General features: G+C 45.9%; 1 protein-coding gene and 2 non-coding genes across 7 annotated transcripts in view; 1 reads left to right on the top strand and 2 right to left on the bottom strand.

The window, feature by feature from the left end:
* MDM4 (MDM4 regulator of p53) overlaps positions 1-3095 on the bottom strand; it is a 39811-nt gene extending 36716 nt beyond the window's left edge. For all 5 annotated transcript variants that reach the window (XR_002725309.3, XR_003309883.2, XR_002725308.3 and 2 more), the window contains exon 1: positions 2949-3095. The gene's annotated coding sequence lies outside the window, so the exon portion shown is untranslated. The remainder of the gene's footprint in view (positions 1-2948) is intronic.
* Positions 3096-11404: 8309 nt separating this feature from the next.
* Positions 11405-11477, top strand: TRNAK-UUU. Its single transcript has one exon. It is a non-coding gene; the product is annotated as a tRNA-Lys (tRNA).
* Positions 11478-11899: 422 nt separating this feature from the next.
* TRNAK-UUU lies at positions 11900-11972 on the bottom strand. Its single transcript has one exon. It is a non-coding gene; the product is annotated as a tRNA-Lys (tRNA).
* Positions 11973-12285: the final 313 nt, after the last annotated feature.

Raw genomic sequence — 12285 nt, 5'->3', positions numbered from 1 at the left:
ATATATATATATATATATATATATATATATACACACATACACACACACACATATATATGTTTTTTTTTTTTTTTGAGACAGAGTTTCGCTCTTGTTGCCCAGGTTGGAGTGCAATGGCGCACAATCCTGGTCCACCGCAACCTCCGCTCTTGGGTTCAAACGATTCTCCTGCCTCAGTCTCCCGAGTAGCTGGGATTGTAGGCATGTACCATCACGCCCAGCTAACTTTATATTTTTAGTAGAGATGGGGTTTCTCTATGTTGGTCAGGCTGGTCTCGAGCTCCCGACTTCAGGCAATCCGCTCACCTTGGCCCAGCCTGCCAAAAGCATTTTAAAAAGAAAAAAAATACCACAGTGTCAGGTCCTGCTCAACTGCTTGCTCCTGCTGTAAAGATAAACACGTGGTCTAGCCCCTCAGCACATTTCCAGTCTTATCTTGCACTGTTTAGTCATAGTTTGAGCCTCAGCCACACTGATCTTTTAATTTCTCAAACGGCCTTTGCACAAATTGCTCCTTCATTCGGAGCACTGAGTTCTGTACAAAACTGATTCATCTTAAACCTTCAAGTCTCAGGTTAAATGTCACCTCTTCAACAGTCATCAAGAGATTCCAGGCCGAGAGCAGTGGCTCACACCTGTAATCCCAGCACTTTAGGAGGCCAAGGCGGGCAGAGTGAGGCCAGGAGTTCAAGCCCAGCCTGGCCAACATAGTGAAAACCCCTCCCTACTGAAAATACAAAAATTAGCTGGGCGTGGTGGCACACGCCTGTAATCCAGCTACTTGCATGGCTGGGGCAAAAGAATCGCTTGAACCCAGGAGATGGAGGTTGCAGTGAGCCAAGATCATACCACTTCACTCCAGTGGCAGGGGCAGGGGATGCTAAAGCCATTTGAGTGAAAAGTTGGGGTGGAAAGAAAACATGTGGAGTAGGCTGACCATTCCACCATCCCCAACCTTATCACTAAAAGAGGGTCATTCACACACCATATACTACCTGATTTTGAAGCAACAAGAAACCAGCATATCACCTATTAAGTATTCCTGACCAAAAGACAAATAATTCAAATTGAGATCTACCTACTAACTGCAAGTTACTAGGCAAAATGGAGAGCAAGCAGTTAATCAGTCAAATCCAGAATGTAGGAGTTCTACAGGACCTGGGAAGGCAGGGAAGATTAAAGCGGGGGGATTGTTACAGAACCTTAAAAAACCAACTGCGGCCGGTGGCTAATGCCTGTAGTCCCAGCTATTCTGGAAGGCTGAGGCAGGAGGATCCCTAGAGTCCAGGAGTTTCAGGCTGTAGTGTGCGATGATCAAACCTGTGAATAGCCACTGCACTCCAGCCTGATCACACAGTGAGACCTCATCTCTTTTTTTTTTCAGACAGGCTCTCACGCTGTCACCTAAGCTAAAGTGCAGTGGCTCCATCCCCGCTTGCTGCAGCTTTCACCTCCTGGGCTCAAGAGATCCTCCCACCTCAGTCTCTCGGGTAGCTGGGACTAGAAGCTTGCTCTATGACTCCCCACTGATTTTTTGTTTTTTTTTTTTTTTTTTTGCAGAGAAGGGGCTCAGTTTGTTGCCTAGGCTGGTCTCGAACTCCTAGACTCAAGCAATCCTGCCCCCTTGGCCTCCCAAAGTGCTGGGATTAAAGGTGTGAGCCACTGGGCCTAGCCGAAATCCTATTTAAAAAAAAAAAAAAAGTATGGGGAGAGACTGAATCTAAACTGAGATACAGTAATACTTAACACCAAAAGGTTCCAAGTATCTTTGACAGATACTAGTTCCACGTGCCAACACCACAGAGCATTTTCTCCGGGTGTCGCTTTAAAACCGTGGTATTAGGCCGAGCACGGTGGCTCATGCCTGTAATCCCAGCACTTTCGGAGGCCAAGGTGGGCGGATCACCTGAGGTATGGAGTTCGAGAACAGCCTGACCAACCTGGTGAAACCCCGTCTCTAATAAAACAGAATTAGCCGGACGTAGTAGTACGCGCCTGTAATCCCAGCGACCCCAGAGACTGAGGCAGAAATTGCAGTGAGCCAAAATCGCGCCACTGCACTCCAGCCTGGGCAAAAAGAGCGAAACTCCACTTATAAAACAAACAAAAACTGGTTTTCAAGCTTTAAGGTATATAAAAAATCACTGGGAGGTGTGTTCATTAAAATTAATTTCTCTGAGCCCCATCTGGATACTGTCTGGAGGTTTCGGTGTGGCCCCGAAACGTACATTTTCCTTTTTTTTTCCCCTTTGAGACGGAGTCTCCCTCTGTAGCCCAAGGTGGAGTGCAGTGGCGCTATTTCGACTCACTGCAACCCCCGCCCACGGGTTCAAGTGATTCTCCTGCCTCAGCCTCCCCAGTAGCTGGGATTACAGGAGTGCGCTACCATACACATCTAATATTTTTGTGTTTTTAGTAGAGACGGGGTTTCACCAGGTTGGCCTCGAACTCCAGACCTCTGGTAGATCCACCCACCTTGGCCTCCCAAAGTGCTGGGTTTACAAGCGTGAGCCACCGCGCCCAGCCAAAACGAGCATTTTCAAACAAGCACTCAAGTGCCTCTAAGGTAGACTATCCGCAGCCTTAAAAACTAACTTAAAAACTTAAAACGCGTCAAAGTCATTCTTCCCGCCTCCCCCTCTCCCACCTCTTTTCTCCAAATTGCCTCAATAGTACTCAAATGTTGTGTCCACTTAAACTCAACCCAATCACGTCGACTTTAGATTTGCCACCTGTTGGACAAAGTTACATCACGTCACCCCACCTCCACTTTTATCTTCCCCTCCCCCCAAGCCCTTCTTCCGCCTGGCGCGGCCTTCCCCACGCCGCCCGACCCACCGCTCAAGCTCCTCCCGCCCGCTACCCGCACAATTGGCGGTACGGCCGCCTGCTCCTCACTCTCCAGCTCCCGCTCCCGGCACCCCGCCGACGAAGGCCAAGAGCCACACCTTACGGCAGCTCCATGAGTCGCTCCCCCGCCGAGCCCGGGGTGGGGGAGGGGTAGCAGTCACAGATCCGAGGGCCTCGGCAGCATTTTGAAATGGCGAGTAATGAAGCCGCAACTTCCGGCCTCCCACACGGCCTCACAGGAGGGCTTCCGGTAAGGCCTCCGGAAACCATAGATGGAGCAATGGGAGGACTACAGAGCTAGAAAGGCTGATCTCACTACCATAGAGTAGATCCTAGTCCGGGGAGAGAGTCGTGGGGCCCGGAAGATTGAAAGTCGTCGGATTTCAAAAGATAGTATGTGAGGGACTTGGCAGGGTCTTGTGATACTTACAGGCGTGTATTAGGAGATCAGAAAACAGAGAAGGGGAAGAGTTAAGGTCATAATCACAGGCTGTCTTCAGCTTTTCGGAAAAACTACGCTTCTTCTGCCATTCCCCAGTACTCACCCTTGCTCCCCAAGGGTGGCAGGGAGGGGAAATGGAGCGATGGCGCCACTAGGGTGGCCCGGAAGCTTGAAGCCGTGGCAAATAATGGAAGGCGCCGGCCGCTGTGGCTCACGCCTGTAATCCCAGCAATTTGGGAGGCCTAAGACAGGCGGATCATCTGAGGTCAGGAGTTCGAGACCAGCCTAACCAATATGGTGAAACCCTGTTCCTAAAAATACGAAACTAGTGGGGTGTGGTGGCGCATGCCTGTAATCCCAGCTACTCAGAAGGCTGAGACAGGAGAATCGTTTGAACCTGGGAGGCGAAGGTTGCAGTGAGCCGAGATTGCGCCATTGCACTCCAGCCTGAGCGACAAGAACGAAACTCCATCTCAAAAAAAAAAAAAATATTGGAAATAACGGAGCCTTATTCTCTTCTCCAAAGTGCAGAACTAAAACCAATAGAAATTACAAGGCAGTATTTTAAGCTCAGAAAATCCTCTAACATTTAGGGTCATTCTGAAATAAATGAAATTAGGTATTTGGGGGAAGTAATGTCATTTGAAGACAGCCTGCCTGGGAGGTTTGTGGAAAGTTCTTCTGTATTAGGAAACATTAAAACTGGTTGTGTAACCCAAGAAAGCTCCATCTCAGTGTTCTTTGCACCTCTCTTTTAGCATTTGCCACGTACTTCTGTTTTGTTTTAGTTATTCGTGTGTATACCATTCTTCTCTCTCCCAATAAGCGACAACAAACCGTGGCTCCCAATGCTAGATACAGACCCATGCAAAAGAACATAGGGCAATAACCTTCCTTAAATGTGCACATTCCACTTTGCTCTACTTCTAGCATAACCTCCTGCATAGCTGGGAGATCCAGAGTTCCATTAAGGAGCTGAAGAGTTAACTTCTTTTTCATAGAAATCTGCAACCACTTCACTCAAAACAAAAAAGAAAAAAAAAGGTGAGGGGTGCTTTTTTAGGTGAACCACTGTCAACTATTTCCCCTGTCCTTTTGTGCAATTAGTATTTTTTAAAACTTTCAACAGGAATTTTTTTTGTAACTTTTAAATAGCATCTGGTTAGTTTGGATCCTTTCCTAATATCTCCTGGAGTCTTGGAATATGATCTGTTCATGCAATTCAGTTTGTGTAAGATCAACAAATATTTGTTGAGGCCAGGTGCAGTGGCTCCCACCTGTAATCCCAACCCTTTGGGAGGCCAAGGTGGGAAGATCGTTTAAGCCCAGGAGTTCAAGACCAGCCTGGGCAAGAAAGTGAGAACCCCATCTGTACAAAAAAAAAAAAAAAAAAAAAAATTAATTAGCTGAGCATCCTACTGTGTGCCAATCACCAATCTAGAGGATTCCAAAACAAGATCTGAAATCTGTCTAGTGGAGGAGTCCAGCTAAAAAGAATGTGGTAAGTGCAATGATTGGTGAGCTGCAGTTAACCTCCCCTAGGTTAAGAGAGTTGAGCCCTTTCAATTTGGGCAAAATATTGACCAACATCCTTCATTTAAAACCTTGAGGGCCCGGCGCAGTGGCTCATGCCTGTAATCCCAGCACTTTGTGAGGCCGAGGCAGGTGGATCATGTGAGGTCAGGAGTTCGAGACCAGCCTGGCCAACATGATAAAACACTCTCTACTAAAAATACAAAAAAGATTAGCCGGGTGCAATGGTAGTCGCTTGTAATCCCAGCTACTCAGGAGGCTGAGGGAGGAGAATCGCTTGAATCGGGAGGAGGAGATTGCAGTGAGCCGAGATTGCTCCACTGCACTCTAGCCTGGATGAGGGAGCCAGACTCTGTCTCAATCAATCAATAATAAAAAAAAAAATCCGGCCGGGCGCGGTGGCTCACGCCTGTAATCCCAGCACTTTGGGAGGCCGAGGCGGGCGGATCACAAGGTCAGGAGATCGAGACCATGGTGACACCCCGTCTCTACTACAAATACAAAAAATTAGCCGGGCGCGGTGGCGGGCGCCTGTAGTCCCAGCTACTCAGGAGGCTGAGGCAGGAGAATGGCATGAACCCGGGAGGCGGAGCTTGCAGTGAGCGGAGATCGTGCCACTGCACTCCAGCCTGGGCGACAGTGCGAGACTCTGTCTCAAAAACAACAACAACAACGAAAAAGTTAAAAAAAAAATCCTTGATAAATATGTTGACTAGGCCATGGTGAAGAATAGAGTTTTTCCCATCATAGGTAACACTGATTTGTGAGTAATTGTTCATCTTCTAATTAAAAAAAAAAAAAAAATAGACACAGGGTCTTATTATGTTGCCCAGTCTGGTCTTGAACTCCTGGCCTCAAGTGATCCTCCCTCCACCTTGGCCTCCCAAAGTGTTAGGATTACAGGTGTAATCTTATAATCCTACAGGTGGCACTCACCAGCATGCCCAGTTAATTCTGTGTATGTGTGTTTTGTTTTGCTTTGTTTTGTTGAGACAGAGTTCCCTTCTGTTGCCAGGCTGGAGTGCAATGGCGCGATCTCGGCTCACTACAATCTCTGCCTTCCGGGTTCAAGCAATTCTTCTGCCTCAGCCTCCCAAGTCGCTGGGATTACACACGCGCCACTACACACCAGCGTGGGTGACAGAAGACTCCGTTTCAAAAAAAAAAAAGAAAGAAAAGAAAAAAAGAAATGAAATTGGAAATTGGCTTAAAAACTTAACTGACTCCGTGATCACCACTTCCTTCTGTAAGAACTATGCTCACAAACCGTTGATTTGATTAAAAAGACAGGAAATCTGGGTTCTAGTCTAGCTATTTTTAGAAACCAGAAAAAGTTACACAGTTTTTCATGTCTTCAGTTCCCTAATCTGTAAAATAAAATGGCTGAATTCAGCCATTTCTTATGGCCCTTCTAATTTTAAAAAAATTAAAAGTTAGTATTATTGGTCTATAGCCTTTCTGAAAAACAAATATAATAAATGACTTTATACATATCAAAAGGTATAAAGAATATGATCTCCCAGCTGAGCGCAGTGGCTCATGCCTGTAATCCCAGCACTTTGGGAGGCCGAGGCGGATGGATCACCTGGGGTCGGGAGTTCAAGACCAGCCTGCCCAACATGGCAAAACCCCATCTCTACTAAAAATGCAAAATAATTAGCCGGGTGTGGTAGCGCATGCCTGTAATCCCAGCTACTCGGGAGGCTGAGGCAGGAGAATCACTTGAACTCAGGAGGCGGAGGTTGCAGTGAGCTGATTGCGCCATTGCACTCTATCCTGGGCAACAGAGTGAGACTCCATCTCAAAAAAAAAAAAAAAAAAAGAGAATATGAGAATATGATCTCCCTTTTCCCATTCCTCTTCCTAAGAGCAATACACATACAAAGAAGTTCCCTGTAGTCACCTCTATGGTATCTCCTTTCTTCATCCTCTGGGAACCACTGTCTTGAGTTTGATATTTACCCCTGCCATGCATTTCTGTAGACTTTTAGAGTTTATATGTGTATATATTCCTTAAAAATGTGTTTGTGCTTTTAAAATTTTTATAAATGGCATCAAACTATATGTGGTCTACTGCAACTTATATTTTTGCTCAGCATTGTGAAGTTCAGTGCTGTTAAACCGTGTAGTTATGGTTAATTTAGTTTTGTTGTTGTTGTTCGGAGATGGAGTCTTGCTTTGTCGCCCAGGCTGGAGTGCAGTAATGCGATCTTGGCTTACTGCAGTCTCCACCTCCAGGGTTCAAGCGATTCTCCCACCTCAGCCTCCGGAGTAGATGGGATTACAGGCATGTGCCACCACGCCTGGCTAAATTTTGTATTCTTAGTAGAGACAGAGTTTCACCATGTTGGCCAGGCTGGTCTCGAACTCTTGACCTCATGATCCGCCCACGTCAGCCTCCCGAAGTGCTGGCATGACAGGTGTGAGCCACTGCACCTGGCCCTGGTTAATTCATTTGTTTGTTTTTTTGTTGTTGTTTTTTGTTTTGTTTTTTTTTAGACAGAGTTTCACTCTTGTCACCCAGGCTGGAGGGCAGTGGCACCATCTCGGCTCACTGCAACCTCTGCCTCCCAGGTTCAAGTGATTCTCCTGCCTCAGCCTTCCGCAGTAGCTGGGATTCCAGGCGCCTGCCACCATGCCCAGCTAATTTTTTTTGTATTTTTAGTTGAGACAGGGTTTCCCCATGTTGGCCAGGCTGGTCTTGAACCCCTGACCTCAGGTGATCCACCCGCCTCGGCCTCCCAAAGTGCTGGGATTACAGGCATGACCCACCATGCCTGACTTCATTTTTAATGTTGTAACGTTGTTGTATAGTTATATATTGAATTGTATAAATGTATAATGAATTGTTGTATAGTATTAGTTTTCTAGAGTTGCCATAACAAAATACCACTGAGTGGCTTAAACAGAAATTTATTTGCTCATAGTTTTGGAAGCTAGAAGTTGAAGATCAAGTTGTTAGCAAGTTAGGTTTCTCCTGATGCCCTCTTTCCTTGGCTTGATAAATATGTTGACTAGGCCATGGTGAAAAATAGAGTTTTTCCCATCATGGTTGACACTGATTTGTGAGTAATTGCTCATCTTCTAATTTTTTTAAAAAAATTGACACAGGGTCTCACTATGTTGCCCAGTCTGGTCTCGAACTCCTGGCCTTAAGTGATCCTCCCCACTTGGCCTCCCAAAGTATTAGGATTACAGGTGTAATCTTGTAATCCTACAGGTGGCATTCACCAGCATGCCCTAAATTAGCATGCTAATGTTGTGTGTGTGGTTGTTTTGTTTTGCTTTTTTGTTTGTTTGTTTTTTGAGACGGAGTTCCATCTGTTGCCAGGCTGGAGTGCAGTCTGTCTTTTCACTGTGTCCTCGTGTGGTTGCCCATTGCCTGTATGTTGTTTGTATCCTAATTTCCTCTTCTTATGAGGACCCTAATCATATTGGGCTCACCCATGTGACCTCATTTTACCTTAATCACCTCTTTAAAGGCCCTGTCTCCAAATACATTCCCATTCTGTAGTGCTGGGGGTGGTGTTCAACATGAAGTTTGAGGGGGACACATTCAGCCCATAATAGTAATGGATGCACCACAATTTTTATTAATCTCCTTTAATAAATACTTAGGCATTATTCAATTGTTTGCCATTACAAACAATGTTGTTATCATTCTCGTGCTTATCTCCATGTGTACTCTAGAGGAAATTATGGAGTTACAGACTATATATGTTGTCCACCCTATAGACCATGCCAAAGTGCTCTCCAAAGTCATTGTAGAAAAATACACACTCCTGACAGATGTGTATAGGAACTACCTTGGCCGGGCGCGGTGGTTCACGACCATAATCCCAGCACTTTGGGAGGCCGAGGTGGGCGGATCACGAGGTCAGGAGTTTAAAACCAGCTTGGCCAACACGGTGAAACCCTACTAAAAATACAAAAATTAGCTGGGCATGATGGCGAGTGTCTGTAGTCCCAGCTACTTGGGAGGCTGAGGCAGGAGAATCACTTGAACCCAGGAGGTGGAGGTTGCAGTGAGCCAAGATCGCACCACTGCACTCCAGCCTGGCAACAAAGTGAGACTCTGTCTCAAAGAAAAAAGAGAATTATCTTGATGCATATGTTTACCAGTACTTGGCATTTTCAAATTATAAAAAATAATCTGATAGATGTAAAATGGTTTCTCATGGTGGTTTGTTTTATAGATCCATGATTATTAATAAGGTTTAGCACTTTTTCATATTTATTGACTTAAGGTTCCTTTTTTTTCTTTTTGAGACTGAGTCTGGCTCTGTCACCCAGGCTGGAGTGCAGTGGTACGATCTCGGCTCACTGCAAACTCCGCCTCCTGGGTTCACGCCATCCTCCTGCCTCAGCCTCCGGAGCAGCTGGGACCACAGGCACCTGCCACGACACAGTGCTAATTTTTTGTATTTTTAGTAGAGACAGGGTTTCACCATGTAAGCCAGGATGGTCTCGATCTCCAGACCTCGTGATCTGCCCACCTCGGCCTCCCAAAGTGCTGGGATTACAGGTGTGAGTCACTGTGCCTGGCTGACTTAAGGTTCCTGTGTATGAATTGCCTAATCAGACCTTTTGCCCATTTTTCTATTGGATTGTCTTTTACTTTTTTGTTGTTTGTTTTTCTTGGAGACAGAGTCTTGTTCTGTCACCCAGGCTGGAGTGCAGTGGCGCGATCTCAGCTCACTGCAACCTCCGCCTCCTGGGTTCACGCCATTCTCTTGCCCCAGCCTCCCGAGTAGCTGGGACTCAGGCGCCTGCCACCTCGCCCGGCTAATTTTTTGTATTTTTAATAGAGACGGGAATTTCACCGTATTAGCCAGGATGGTCTCGATCTTCTGACCTCGTGATCCGCCCGCCTCGGCCTCCCAAAGTGCTGGGATTACAGGCGTGAGCCACCGTGCCCGGTGCAAAACACTATTGACTTGAAATGTTTCCTAACTTAAAAATGTTTTCTATTTTTTCCCAAATCCTATTTTTCCGAAACGTGATTATTAATGGCCGCATAATAATTAAGGCTGTACCATAATTTATGTAGCTATTTTTTTCGTTTCTGATTAAAATGCCATGATGATATCTCCTGTAGTCAGATCTTTTGGTACAGGAGATACCTGTACCCTGATTCTTCTTCTTTTTTTTTTTTTTTTTTTTTTTTTGAGACAGATTCTCGCCCTGTCGCCCAGGCTGGAGTGCAGTGGCCTGATCTCGGCTCACTGCAACCTCCGCCTCCCAGCTTCAAGCGATTCCCGTGACTCAGCCTCCTGAGTAGCTGGGATTACAGGAGTGCGCCACCACGCCCGGCTAATTTTTTTATATTTTTTAGTAGAGACAGGGGTTCATCATGTCATCAGGCTGGTCTCGAACTCCTGACCTCGTGATCCGCCCGCCTCGGCCTCCCAAAGTGCTGGGATTACAGGCGTGAGCCACCGCGCCCGGTCACCCCTGATTATTTCTTCAGGACAAATTCCTAAAAGTGGAATTGCTGGACCAGAGCAATCACCCCGAAAGAGATTAAGGATGGAATTAAGGTAAAGTAACATCAGCTAACAAAGACCTTTAGTGTCCCACTCTCAAAACTCTACCGTGATAATTCTCAACACCAGCTCCATAGCAAAGGGCAGTGCTCAAATTACTGATGGCTACGGAAGGGAAGAACCTCCAATGCCAAGATCAAAACAATCTCTTTTCAATGCCATGCTCAGTTTTCCTGTCTCTCGAGTTTAGTAGGACTTCTGCCCCCAAGGTTGCTGCTGATGAACTCCTCCAGAGTTTGCGCCCCTTAAAATTACTTGGATGCGCCGGGCGAATCACCGGAGGTCAGGAATTCGAGACCAGATTTGCCAACACGATGAAACCCCGTCTCTACTAAAAATACAAAAATTAGCTGGGCATGGTGGCAGGCGCCCGTAATCCCAGCTACTCGGGAGGCTGAGGCAGGAGAACTGCTTGCACCCGGGAGGCGGAGGTTGCACTGAGCTGAGAGATCGTGCCATTACACACCAGCCTGGGTGGCAAAGGGAGACTCCGTCTCAAAAAAAAAAAAAAAAAAAAACAAACAAAAACAAAAACAAAAAAAACTTGGATGCTTTCAGGGGACCTACTGGATAACCTCACCATCCTTCCTTTCTCTCACTTTATACCGCATAGTGCAACCCAATAGTTTCAGAACAGCATATTCATAGTCTCTTAGACAGATTCATTTTTTTCTATTGTTGGATAGGTTTTAGCACTGATGCCCATCCTATTATCAATGGTAAAATAGATCTAAGGTTATTACAGCACTTCAAAAGTGACACATCGCCATTCTTTTAATCCTGAACGTATTTAATTACAAATAAAAAAAGCCTACCTAATCATACTTATTAGGCGCATAAGTATCTCGCAATTCTGAATTAGCTGGTGATGCTGGTGAAAGGCGCAGAATTTGGGCTTTTTGTTTTTCCTTTTACGCACGCATCACGAACTTTCTTGGCATTAAAAGCAATCTCACAAAATGCAGATGATGCAATCGCTCAAGGGTCCTCATTCTTATGTAAGAAATAGCAGAAGAAAGCCTTCACTGTAGGAGCCCGGATAGCTCAGTCGGTAGAGCATCAGACTTTTAATCTGAGGGTCCAGGGTTCAAGTCCCTGTTCGGGCGTCGTGTTTTCTTTTCCATAATGGACAAATATAAATTGTATATGTTATGGGGTACACCACCATGTTCTGAAATATGTGTATATTGTTGAATGAGTAAATCAAACTGATGAGGGTATGCATTACCTCACATATCTTCTTTAGTGGTGAGAGCACAAGGTGCTTGCTTTTAAGTTTTTTTCTTCCTTTCTCAATTATGAGCCGTCAAAAAACAAGTATTTTTCTGGGGAAGCACCGTGCCAGACCTCGATACTCGTCAAGAAATTAAATGATTTTTCAGTCATTTTTTTCCTCTCTGAAAACATGTTTATCCAGCATATCCTGTAAACCGATGAAAAACGAATTGATTTTACTTTGATATGTAAGCATTTACAACTTCCACATTTCGGACCTGGTGGGATGATATTAAGTAACGAAAACTACAAACGCCCGAACAGGGACTTGAACCCTGGACCCTCAGATTAAAAGTCTGATGCTCTACCGACTGAGCTATCCGGGCGCTCCGCCCTCAGTTAGTTTCTGTTTACTTCATATAGGTTTTTTTTTTTTTTTTTTTTTTTTTTGAGGCGGGGTCTCGCTCTGTCGCCCAGGCTGGAGTGCAGTGGCCGGATCTCAGCTCACTGCAAGCTCCGCCTCCTGGGTTCACGCCATTCTCCTGCCTCAGCCTCCCGAGTAGCTGGGACTACAGGCACCCGCCTCGTCGCCTGGCTAGTTTTTTGTATTTTCTATTAGAGACGGGGTTTCACCGTATTAGCCAGGATGGTTTCGATCTCCTGACCTCGTGATCCGCCCGTCTCGGCCTCCCAAAGTGC

Source organism: Piliocolobus tephrosceles, chromosome 1 (genome assembly GCF_002776525.5).
Source record: "Piliocolobus tephrosceles isolate RC106 chromosome 1, ASM277652v3, whole genome shotgun sequence".
NCBI lineage: Eukaryota > Metazoa > Chordata > Mammalia > Primates > Cercopithecidae > Piliocolobus > Piliocolobus tephrosceles.
The sequence above is the reverse complement of the archived record's forward strand: the minus strand, read 5'-3'. Positions and strand labels throughout refer to the sequence as shown.